A 13,611-nucleotide genomic window follows, 5' to 3' on the forward strand; every position below is an offset into this window, starting at 1 on the left:
GGTATCATGAATAATGCTTTGCTTAATATTTGTGTACAATTTTTTGTGTGGACATAGTGTTGTCATTTATCTTAAGTGTACACCTAGAAGTAAAATTGCTGGACAATATGGTAACTCTACCTTTAACTACTTGAGGAACTATGAGACTGTTTTTCAAAGCAGGAGCATTATTTCATTTTACATTCTTACCTGCAGTAGATGAGGGTTCTAGTTTCTCACCATTCTCACCATGTTTGCCAACACCTGCTATTTTCTGTCTTGATACAGATATCGTAGTGGGTATGAAGTGGTAACTTACAATAAAGGCGGTTTTGACTTACATTTTCCTGATGGCTAGTGATGGGGAGCATCTTTTTGTGTGCTTTTTTGGTCATCCGTATAGATTCTTTGGAGACATATCTATTCAGATCATTTGACCATTTAAAAAAAATTGGGTCAATTGTCTGCTTATCACTGAATGATAATTAATTTTTCTTTATATATTCCAGATAAAGTATCTTATCAGATTTGCATTTTTTTTTCTCATTCTATGGCCTTTCACTCCCTTGATGGTGTCTTTTGAAGAACAAAAGTTTTTACTTTTGATGAAGTCCATCTTCTTTGTCATTTGTTGCTTATACTTCTTGTGTCATATCTAAGCTTTATTCCAAAACACGAACACTTGTACCTATGTTTTCTTCTAGTGTTTTTATTACATTAGTTCTTACATTTAGGTCTTTAACTAATTTTGAGGTTTTTTAGATGGTGTGATTTATAAGGATTTCTTGCCTTTTTTTTTCTTATCACAGAGGCTTGACTTAAAACTTCCTGCACTATGTTCAATCAAAGTGGTAAGAGCAGACATCCCTGCCTGCCTCTGATCTTAGGATTTCTCACTATTAGGCCTTTCACTTCTTAAAAAACCTATGGCTTTTTATAATGCTATTTCTCTAGTTGAGGTATTTTTCCACTATGTTCAGCTTGCTTGAGGTCTACCCTACCCCTATGGATATGTTTTGAGGTTTGTTTAATGCTTTTTTATGTCAATTTGTCTGATCATATAGTTTTTCTTCTGTGGCCTGTTCATATTGTATATAACATTGATTGATTTTTGCATGTCAAACCAGCAATCCCTGGAATAAATTCCACTTAGTCACAGTGTAAATATCTTATTATATACTGTTGGATTCAGTTGGCTAATATTTTGTTGAGACTTTTAATGTTTAAGTTCAAGAGAAAATTTATTTGTTTTTGTTCTGTCTTTGGTGCTGCTACCTGGGTACTGGCCTTAAAAACGAGTGAGAAAATGATCTCTTCTTTAATTTTATGAAAGGGGCTCTGTAAAATTATTGTTAAAAGCCTTATTCAAATGTTGTGCAAAATTCAAAAGCAAAACAGTTTAAGCCTAAAGACTTTACTGGGGGGAAGATTTTAAATTATGACTTCAATCTATTTAATGATTACAGAATAATTTAGATTAATTATCCTTTTTGGTTGAGTTTTTACAGTTTGTAGTTTTCAAAGAATTGATCTATTTCTCCTAGTTTGCCAAACTTCTGAACATAAAGTTGTTTATGGTGTTCCACAGTTACCTTTTTAATGGTTTCAGGATCTGTATTAATACACCCTCTTTTATTCCTAGTATTGGTCATTCGTGTATTCTCATTTTTTTTGTCATTTGTGCTAACAGTTTAATTCCTTTACTTCCTGGCTCCTTCATATCATTCTGGTTCCATTTCCCCTGCTAGCTTCTCAAGGAACTGACTCTTGACAACCGTGTCTGAAATACCCTGCAACTCTTAATGCTTTTGTCCACATCACCATGTTTTATTGTCTTCAGAGCAGTTATAAATTTCATACAGTATCTTACATTTATTATTTACTTCCCTCTCACTGGTAGGTTAAAATATGGATTCCCTTGTAATGTTAAGTGCTTAGGACAGTGATTGGCATACAGTGATTCCTCAGTAAATGTAGAATAAAAAATTTAAGAAGAAATATAAAGCCATAAAGTGAGTAATTAAATATGATTGAGAGGATTCCACAAATTTATGTTTTAGGTTGATATCTTAAAATAGTTATTCAAATATCATGAGTCAATGAAATAATCAATTTACATATTGGCAGGTGATTTTCAAATAAATGAATTGGATTATGTTGCATATTTAATAAAATGTGATACATTGAATTTACTGTAATTAGGAAATGTCTTTCACTAATGTCTGGAAAAAGATTCTGTAAAGCATCATGTTTTTATCTTATTTTTGTTTAGCTGTTTGAGGAATAAAAACAATTGTAATTTTGCATAACAAATATCCTGAGGCAAGCAAATGAATAAATAAAAAGATGCATAAGTAAATTGAATCAATAAAATGGCATTTTAATTTCAAATCCAATTTAGTGATACTGAGTTGCTAGGCATTTCTTTGGTTATAACCTATCAAAAACATCAAATTGTAATTATTTACTACCCTTAAGAAAAATATGTGACTCTATTATATTTTTCTTTTACTGCATCTTATAGAATACTATAAAATTCTTATTAAACAACTTGTTTCAGGAAATATTATAGACATTTTCAGGATCATTTCAGAACATTTGACCGCTGATTCAACAGAATGTTACGAATTTTGTTATAGGTACTCTGGCAGTTTAATAGAAATACAAGAGCTTAAGTTCTTAAATATGCTATTTAACCAATATGGAAGGTATTTGTCAAGGAGGGAGTACATTTGATGAAGTATATACATACAACATAAATCTACTACCTTCCTCATTTACTCAAGGTGTAGGTATCTTCCTAGGATGCTTTGGCTAGAGCATCAGTAAATGTAGATTAAAAAATGTAAGAAGAAATATAAAGCCATAAAATGAGTAATTAAATATGATTGAGAAAATTCCGTAAGATTTAGGTTTTAGGTTACTAGCTTAAAATAGTTATTCAAATATCATGAGTCAATAAAATAATCAATTTACATTTGATTGCCTATGGCACCTCATTTCCCATGATACTTTCTCAGCTTAAAATAAACTCCACATCATCTGGGCGCTGTGGCTCACACCTGTAATCCCAGCACTTTGGGAGGCCAAGGCTGGCGGATCACAAGATCAGGAGTTTGAGACCAGCCTGGCCAACACAGTGAAACCCCATCTCTACTAAAAATACAAAAATTAGCTGGGCATGGTAGCACACACCTGTAATCTCAGCTACTAGGGAGACTGAGGCAGGAGAATCGCTTGAACCTGGGAGACGGAGGTTGCAGTGAGCCGAGATTGTGCCATTGTACTCCAACCTAGGTAACAAAAGAAAAAATTCCATCTTAAAAAAAAAATTAAATAAACCCCAAGTCATAACAGCTTTTCATTTTCTTGGCTCTTCCTCCCAACTTTACTGAGGTATACTTGACAAATAAAAATTATGTACATTTAAGATGTACTGTGTAGTATTTTGAGATATATATATACACACACACATATATATATTATGAGTGTGTGTGTGTGTGTGTATATATATATATATAAAGAATTACCACAGTCAAGCTAATTAACATAATTATCATCTCATGTAGTTTTTAAAATTTACTTTGTTTTATTTTTGTAGTGAGAACTGGAGTAACAATTTTCTGGAAATAGTGTCAATAGTAATACTTAGGATAACAACACAATGTCAAATTTAAAAACAATTAATTAAATTCTTTTCCTTTTCTCCCCCCGCCATTTTTGTGTGTTTGTATATCTATGCTATAGCAATAAAAATGCTTCCAGGCAGAAATGAATGCGGGCATTGAAGTAAAAACACGTGAACTCATAATTCCTTTTCCATGTTCCATGTTGTAAATCTGCAGTGAAGAATAAATAGAAACTATTTTCACTTCAGTGTTTAAAATAATACAGGATTTAATGGGAATAATCTAATTGCATGATCTTCATTTATCTTGACAGACAATTCCCACTGCACTTGACTTTGTACCGTTATATCTGTTGAACTAGCTAGTCACCAGTGGTGTCTAATACCTATTAAACAATTTATTAGAAAATCCTCAAATGGAAATAAAAAACAGTAAAGAAAATATCGTAGTCTTCTGTGGAAAACTCCACTGGAAAAAAGAAGGACAATGAATTTGATTATAGCAATAAATGCACAACATGAATATCATTAACCATTACTTATTCTTTCATCAGTTTTTTTTTTTTTTTTTTTTTTTTTTTTGAGACGGTGTCTTGCTCTGTCACCCAAGCTGGAGTGCAGTGGCCGGATCTCAGCTCACTGCAAGCTCCACCTCCCGGGTTCACGCCATTCTCCTGCCTCAGCCTCCCAAGTAGCTGGGACTACAGACGCCCGCCACCTCACCCGGCTAGTTTTTTTTGTATTTTTAGTAGAGACGGGGTTTCACCGTGTTAGCCAGGATGGTCTCGATCTCCTGACCTCGTGATCCGCCCGTCTCGGCCTCCCAAAGTGCTGGGATTACAGGCTTGAGCCACCGCGCCCAGCCAGTTTTTTTTTGTTTTTGAAAGACATATAAAGCCATTCTGCTGTCACCAATAGTCGGCTTACATTTGTCTTAAATGTGCCTTCTCTTATGAAAGACAGCAAAGGTCTATGCGATTTTTACATTTAGTATTGTTGCTGTCTCTCTTTCATTAGTTTGTTCCTTTTCTGTGCAAGCAATTCCAACGAAGTTTTACAAACTTGGAAACATTCTTATTTCCTACATATGTGTTTTTTTACCAGTTTATTTCAAAATCGAAACTAATGCCATTACTTTAAAAATTGAACTATTAATTTACACACCATTTAACTTTCAATTGCATTCTGAACCTAATTTAACTTTAAATTTACCTTTAAGCCATTAAGAAAATAAGATTAGTCGAAATACAATTGTACGCCATATGGTTGTTTCAGGTCTCTCCGTTTCTGATGTGGGATTTTATTTTGAATCGGCTTGTTTACTTAGCTCAGTGTGAAATTAATCGGTTTCTTAAACTACCCTTCTATATCTTACATTTTGTTAAACCTTTTTTAGTCTTCCCTTTGATAATTTGTAAGTTGCTTTCTTTTGACTTCTTTTCAAAATATAATTTGGTAGTTATCATTCGTGTATACTTTTGTTAGGTAAAAACCCACAGTTTACCAACTTTCCCTTTTTCTTGGAGTTTGAGAATCCACACCCTGATTTCAGTTTCATTGGCTGATGTCTTCAGCATGAACTCTTGTAGATGCTGTTTCAGATGCCTGGATTGCTTAGGGTCACCCACAGATGACCTGGAATGATGTAGTGCACACAGCGCCCTGGGTCCACAGTACTCCGGCACACAGCCTGCTGGGGCCTGTTGCAGGGTCTCCATCAACAGTTGCTGCATGAATTATGGCAGGTATCTTTCAGACAAATTTTGATTGTTTTCCCCTAAATATTCCTCTATGTGTATTTCATCATCTTCCCATGTCCAGGCACACCCAAACATTCCAGTAACAACAAAAATCAGACAAAATACCTAGGAAACTTCCAAAGTCAATCTGAGGGTTTCCTATGAAGAAAAGTACAAATCTTTGTTGAAGGACATAACAGATGTAAAGGAACAGAATACGATCAGTTTTGGTCTTTGATCAGTGATCTACATGAGAATATTTCCGTCTTTTCACATTGCAGGATTGATGCCATCCTAATTACAACTTCAGTGGGATTAGTGGGTTGGACTGAGAGAGGCTCTGGAAATGTTACTGTCATATTCATCAGGCATTATCCTCAGGCAGATTACCTGTGCATGGTATCCTTGCTAATTGTAGCTTTTTTTGCCACCGGACTTGTACTTTCTTCTCTTCCTCAGTGCAGAGTCAGACCACAGTAATCACTTTCCTGAGTGAAAAATCATTTCCAAGGTGTTTGACACAAAGAGAGCCTGAGGACATTTGCTGTCATCTTTGTTTGAGTACTTCAGACTCAGTGAGCTGGGCCTGCTCTGTGGAAGATAAAGCTGGAGCCACACCCCCACCCCTGCCAGCCAGGACAGTTCCTAGATCCTTCCCCTGTGCTAGGTTTTCCAGTCGCATGGAGCACTTTCTCACATATTCCATGCTTCTGATTTATCTCGCTTATTTTCTACCTCTTCTACACAAATAGATGCCCAGTTGTGGTAGGATTTTTTTTTTTTCCTGTTGATTCACTACAGTATCTGTAGTGCCTGAAACAATCCATGATATACTCTGTGGCTGCTGCTGAATGTTGAGTAGATGGCTTTGATTTTGCTTTTGCTCAGCTCATGTTAATAGTCCTTTTCCCCTGCTGCTGCTGTCTTGTCAGTCCGCTCCCTGTGTGTCTTCCTAAATCTATTCACAGTTACAATTACTTAAAACATCATTTTTAAATTGCAGGTTTTATACAGCTATCATGTCTGATCTCTTCATTGCAGTATATAGTTCTTGACAAAATTGAAAACAAGCAAAACATCATATCTTATTTATGATTTACGATTTACCTGTTTTCTCCAGACAGTTGATAATTGTCACTACCGCTTATAAACTTGTATCCAGTATCTTCCTTTCAAAGGAGACGCTAGGGTGACAGATAGGGTGACATTATAAAGGAAATGTATGTAAATTAGGTATCCAAGAACAGAAAAGGGGAAATGAAGTTTGGGTTACTTACACGAGTGAAAATAAACTCGGTGAGGAGCTGGCGCCAGCACATGCTCTTGCAGTTTCCTCCCAACTTTGGGCTCAGTTGTGTCACGTCTGTGGCCAGTTTAGGAGTATTTATATCACAAAATTCACAAGCGCTGCAAATCAAGACTTTTCTATTCCAGAATGCTGGTTGATAAATAGTAGCCCCAACATTTACCAGAACACTATAAAAACAATTCAGTGATCCTGAAGTTATTATCCACAGAATATTTACTGGCATGGAAAAATGTTCACAATAAAAATTGGTGTTTAAAATTGTTTACTGCAAAAAATTGTGTAATGAAATCATCTTGAAAATACTTGCGTTACTAAGATATAAATGATTCTCTCTGGGCAGTGAGATTGGGAGGAATTTTTTTTTTTTTTTTTTTTTTTTTTTTTTGCTTTCTCTCCAGCAGCTTGACAACACAGCTTCATAACAAGATACCTTTTCCTTTTAAAACCCCCACTATGTTCTCCTTCCTCCTGACTTCTCCCCAGGGTGCGCATGATGAATCCCTGGTGTGGATCCCATGCTTCAGTCCCGCCCTGTTACTTGCTCTGCTGTCAGCTTGCTGCACAATCCCCCACCCTTGCTGCTCCGATTCACTACGGGCTCTCTAGGCAACGCTTGCCCAAGCTGCTCTCCTCCTGCAAGTCTGTGCTAAGGCTGCCTGACTCCCCTGGGGCTGGGTCTGCATCTGCAGCCTGTGGGTGCTTCTCTGAGGGCAAGTAAGGCTGTGCAGCAGGTGCTCTGTTCTTGTCAGTTTCTTGTCTTCTGACCATTTGTGGGGCTGTATTGGCAGTAAAATACCCATGACACAGAGAACATTCAATGTATGTTTGATAAAATAGTAAAGAATGAATGCATGTGATACTAAAAATATCATCATTACAATAGTTAATAAGGTATTTTAATGCAAATCAATCTTTTTATAATATATTGAGAAGAAAAACACATGTTCACTGGGGAATATTAAAAACAGATCTTAGCTCAGAGGGGTTATTCAAATATGGAAAAAAAAAAACATTATTCGAAAAAACCCTTGTGATTTCTTTCTTTTTGGAAATCAAGATGTAGAAAAATTGTTCTTTATTGTGGCTCCCATAATTTGAAAAAATAGCTTTTCTTTTGTTATACTAACTTTTAAAAAACATTTTGGAAACTGTATTGAAAATATATCATCCACTAAAAACTAAAAGCATTTTGTTGTCTTCTTGTGCAGAGATGCAATCATAAATTCAATCTGATTTTTTTTCCTCTTAGAAATAAAACCATTAAATCAGATGACATAAATAGCCATGCACCTGTGAATTACTGGTCAGGCCAAATGACTGGTTTCAGCATCCAAATTCCACAAAAGCAAGCTGAATAGGGCTTCTGTGTTAGAGATTTGAAATTGAAATGAAAAAAACAAAGTGAAAACAAAAACAAAAAGAAATGATTTCAATTCCATTCTGCTAAGCAAAATTGAGTTTCTTGGTCAGGTTCTCTATTGCTGCATAACACAGTACCCATGAAAGTGAGTGGTTTAAAACAGCCATTGTATTATCATATCCAATCAATGTGTGGGTTAAGAACTCAGACACGGCATTCTCGATCAGGTTTCTACCCCATGGGTTGCCATTCTTGGTCAAAATGTGTTCAGTTAGTGGCTAGGCTGCTCCGGTAAGTCAAACATGGCTATTCTCACATGCAAGGTGCCCTGTTGGGGACGGCTGAAGTCTGAGCCCTTCTCATCTCCTTCTTCATGGAGAGCAGGACTTGCCACAGTCATTTAGCTGCGTGATTGTTATTCTTACCTGGAAAGTTAGGGCTCCAAAGGAGAGTGTTCCAAGAGGCAGGAAGTGGAAACTATCCGTGTTCTAAGGCCTGGACCCATAAGCAGGTACAATCTACTTACTCTGCACTCTGTTGGCCAAGGTGGTCACAGAGATTGCTCAGATTCCAGTGGAGATCCCAACTCCTAAGGGAAGAATGCAAAAGAATCTGTGGACCTCATTAGTTCATCACATATACATGAACTTATTTTTCCTGTTTTCAAGACAGTCTTGCTCTGTAACCCAGGCTGGAGCTCAGTGGCATGATCATAGCTCACTGCTGCCTTGAAAGCCTAGGCTCAAGCCATTCTCTCACTTCAACCTCCTGAAGCAGCTAGGACTAACTTTTTTAAATTTTGTTCAGAGATGGGGTCTTGTTATTTTTCCCAGACTCACAAACTTGTTCTAAGATATAACGAGATTATACACACACACACACACACACACACACACACACACACACACATTTATTTATTTTTGAGTGGAATTCGGCTTTTTTTGCCTAGGCTGGAGTGCAATGGTTCAATCTTGGCTTACTGCAACCTCCACTTCCCGGGTTCAAGTGATTCTCCTGCCTTAGCCTCACAAGTAGCTGGGATTACAGGCTCACACCACCACGCCAAGCTAATTTTGTATTTTTAGTAGAGAAAAGGTTTCACCACGCTGGCCAGGCTGATGTCGAATTTTTGACCTCAGATGATCTGCCCGCCTTGGCTTCCCAAAGTACTGGGATTACAGGCATGAGACACCGCTCCCAGCCTAAAATACGTATATTTTTACAGAGAACATACTAGTACTAAAAAAAAAGAGAAAAACTAAGATGAATTATACAACAATATAAAGTTTCAGTTGATACATTTTTGCTATCCAATAGAGATAAAATATAAAAATGTTAAGAGCTGATTCATCTTTTGTTCTTTTCCATTAAAAAATATTATTTTCTTGCTATTATATATATTGTTCTGAGAAACGTAAATTATCAAAATATAGCAAAATGAATCCCCCAGTGTGATTTGTACCAACTCACTCCTGAATGCATTTTTGAAAGTCAAATATCAGAAAATTAAATAGCCGATTACAATTTAGTATTTTGACTTAGAGCTTGAGCTTTTAATTCAGACAGACATGGATCTATTTGCCTTGGACAAGTAATATGTCCCTTGGACAAGTAATATATGAACTATGATGGTTCACTGTGATAGGTAGAAGAAACATAGTAATTGCCATAGTGAGTTGTTTATTATTAAATGAGAATACACATGAATTACTTAACATAGTGCTGAGACATATAGATATCCAATAAGTAATATTATTTTTATGAGTGATACATGGTTCTATTCCATTTTGCAGGTTACAAAATTGAATATGAGTTATTATTTAAGAGGAAGACACTAAATAAACATAAAAAAATCTAAATTATGGCTTGTACAGTTAATATTTGCCTGAGCTCAGTCTTTTTAACCATGAAAATAATAATAGAAATCCAAGCATCTTCCCTTTCATGAGTTGACTGCTTACATTAGTTTTGTAGAGCTGTTGTAACAAAGTAAATATAATACTTTATTGTTAATAAAGTTAATTCAGTGGGAAACATCATACTTTTATCTTGAAGTACCTGAAGATGATATATACTCTTAGAAGAGTTATGTGGGAGGAAATCTGATCATATGTAAAACTAAAATAGCAATGCTAACCTTAATACAGGCATAGCTCAGAGATATCATGGGTTCAGTTCTAGACCACAGCAATAAGGTGAATATTGTAGTAAAGTGAATCACACAAATATTTTAGTTTTCTAGTGCATATAAAATTAATGTTTACATTATACTGCATGCAGTATACTGTGTATAATAAAATTATGTCTAAAAACAGTGTACATAATTTAAAGTAATTCATACCTAAAAAATGCTCCCAGTCATCTGAGCCTTCAGTGAGTCATAACATTTACACCAGTGGAGGGTCAGGCCTCCATGTTGATGGCTGCTGACTAGTCAGGGTGGTGTTTCCTGAAGGCTGGGATGGGGGCAGCAATTTTCTAAAATGAGACAACACTGAAGTTTGCTGCATCAATTGAGTCTTCCTTTCATGAAAGATTACTCTGTAGCATGCAATTCTGCTTGATGGCACTTTACCATCAGCAGAACTTTTAAAGTTGGACTCAACTGCCTCAAACCCTGTCACTAATTATCAAACAAGTTGATACAATATTCTAAATGGGTTGTTGTCACCTTAACAATGTTCTATTCACCAGGAATAGATTTCATCTTGAGAAACCACATTTTTTGCTCATCCATGAGACGAACTCCTCATACATTCAAGTTTTATCATGAGATCAATAATTCAGCAATTCACACATCTTCGTGCTCCACTTCTAATTCTAGTTCTCTTGTTATTTCCATCACATTTACACTTACTTCTTCCCTTGAAGTCTTTAACCACTCAAAGTCATCATGAGGCTTGGAATCTACTTCTTCCAAGCTCCTGACAGTGCTGAAATTTTGACCTCCCCTCATTACTTCTGAATGTTATTAATGACATTTGGAATGATGCATTTTTCCAGGTTGTCAATTTACTTTGCCCAAATCCAGCAGAAGAATCACTATAGCCTTAGAAATTGTATTTTGGAAATTATAATACCTGCAACTCAAAATTACTCTTTGATCCATGAGCTGAGAAATGGATGTTGTGTTAACAGGCATGGAAAAAACATTAATCTCCTTGTATGTCTGCCTCACAGCTCTTGGATATTCACGTGCATTGTCAATAGTAGTCTGCTTTTGAAAGAAATCTTTTGAAAGAAATCTTTTAATTTTTATTTTTTTTCTGAGAAGCAGGTCTTAACAGTGGGCTTAAAATATTTAGTGGACCATACTGTCAACAGATATGGTGTTGTCCGGCTTTGTTGTTCCAATTCTAGAGCACAAGCATAGTAGATTTAGCATCATTCTTAAGGGCCCTAGGATTTTCAGAATGGTAAGTGAATGTTGGCTTCAACTTAAATTCATTAGCTGAATGACCTCCTGACAATAGAGTCAGTTAGAGACTACTCATCTCTAGTTATGAAAGTCCTAGATGACTTCTTCTTCCAATATAAGGCTGTTTTGTCTACATCAAAAATCTGTTGTTTACTGTAACCACCTTCTTCACTTACCTTAGCTAGATCTTCTAGATAACTAGTTACTGTTTTTCCATCAGTACTTTTATGTTATGGTGATTACTTCTTTTCTTAAACCTCATGAATCAGCACCTGCTAGCTTCAAACTTTTCTTCTGTAGCTTCCTCACCTCACGCAGTCTTCATAAAATTGAGAGTTATGGCCTTGCTGTGGGTTAGGCTTTGGTTTAAGAAGAATTGTGGCTGGTTTGATCTTCTACCTATCTAGACCACTAAAACTTTCTTCATATCAGCAACTGTAGAGTTACTAACTTATCTAATTTCAATATTGTTTTGCCTTTGGATCAGGGAGGTCCGAGTAGAGTGAGAGAGAGAAACAGCTGGTTGTTGGAACAGTCAAAACATACACATTTATCAATTAAGTTTGCAGTTGTATATGGTCGTGATTTGTGACACCTCAAAATAATGACTATAGTAACATTAAAGATAACTGATGACAGATCACCACAACATAATAATAATGAAAAAGTTAAAAATGCTAGAATTACCAAAATATGACACAGAGACACGCAATGGTGCAAACAGACCACAAATCTTCAATTAGTAAAAAATCCAATACCTGCAAAGTGCAATCAAGCAAAGTGCAGTAAAATGAGGTAAGCCTGTGTAAGCTTGATGAATAGAGCCTGAGGAATTTGCCAGCAAGCCAAAAGGCTGGCACCGATAGGAGCTTGGGCCAGCAAATTCCACATGCTAATTTAGTTGAGGTCAAGCCCTTTTTCTCAGTCATACATCTGGCAAGAATTATTCTTTAGGTAACATACTGAAAGAAACAAAACCAAAAAAACTTGAATTCTTTTGAGAGTTGGTTTATGAGTATTAACAGTATATTAGTATACTATTAATGTTTAATGTTGGACAATGTAGATTCTACAAAAAGGTATGAATTCCAATGCAATGAATTAGTCCAGAATAAAATTGTTTCTTTCCAAGAAGAACCATTTTGAGTGGACTATAAAATATGACCACAAAATTATATTACCTTGATTACTATTAAAATGAAAAACTGCTTAGGATAAATACAAATCAAGAAATAGAAGCTAATATATATTTAGGCCTACGTATTCCATCATAAAAATATGAAAATTCTCAAGTGGCTAAACAGGTATTTCAGATCTTTCTCTTGGTTTTTGTCTTATATAGGTAGGCATCTTGTTTTTCTATGTAAATTACAATAATTTAACTTTAATATACTCCTAAGGTACAAATTTTGAGTTCCTTGGAAAAAAACCTTTGCAATCATCATTATAAATTATACCACTGCATTATTTATAATGTATACTGTATTTAGAAGTTTAAATGGGTGGTAATTCAGGAGATATCCAGGACTTTATTTTCATGTGTTTTTTAAAAAACATTTAAGTAGATTTAAGTTAAAATTATGACTAGCTAAAGCCAATGTAAATGGGTGAAATATAAAATAAGAAGTATAGTTGTCGGTGACACAAACTTTTCAGTTTCAATACAGTGGATACTATTTTTCAAAGTGCAAAAGAATATCAAAATTAGGTGACTATCTTTTCTGCCTCTGGCTTAACGTTCTGTGTTTACTCCTTGATGTGTGGTTTGGCAGATTTTGTAGATTGGCAGACTGAAAATGCACAACACAACATCTATTGCTTATTTTGGCTACAAAGCAATTAGATACAGAAACAATGAATTTGACATTCAATTTGGCAGTTTTGTGTATAATTATTCTTACATTTTTTATTTATTCCTCTTGAATCTGATTGGCAGATATTTTGACTATCATGAAGGGCAGGATAACTAAAGAAAAATTTTCTGGCCAACATCTGGCATGTAGATAATTTTACCCCTTCATAATTTTCTGATATTATTATACAGGATATTACTAAGAGCTAAATCCCTTATCTTCTTCAGAGTAATTTTTTTTTCTGTTTTTCTCTTTGAGGATAACACTGAATTCAAATCAGTTTAGTTTTCTAACACATAATAACTCATATTATGGTTGTTAAGCA

General features: G+C 35.3%; 1 protein-coding gene across 1 annotated transcript in view; it reads left to right on the forward strand.

The window, feature by feature from the left end:
- Positions 1 to 13,611, forward strand: part of SNTG1 (syntrophin gamma 1) — an 879,206-nt gene that overhangs the window by 144,676 nt on the left and 720,919 nt on the right. The window lies entirely within an intron of this gene.

This window comes from Macaca mulatta, chromosome 8 (genome assembly GCF_049350105.2).
Source record: "Macaca mulatta isolate MMU2019108-1 chromosome 8, T2T-MMU8v2.0, whole genome shotgun sequence".
Lineage (NCBI taxonomy): Eukaryota > Metazoa > Chordata > Mammalia > Primates > Cercopithecidae > Macaca > Macaca mulatta.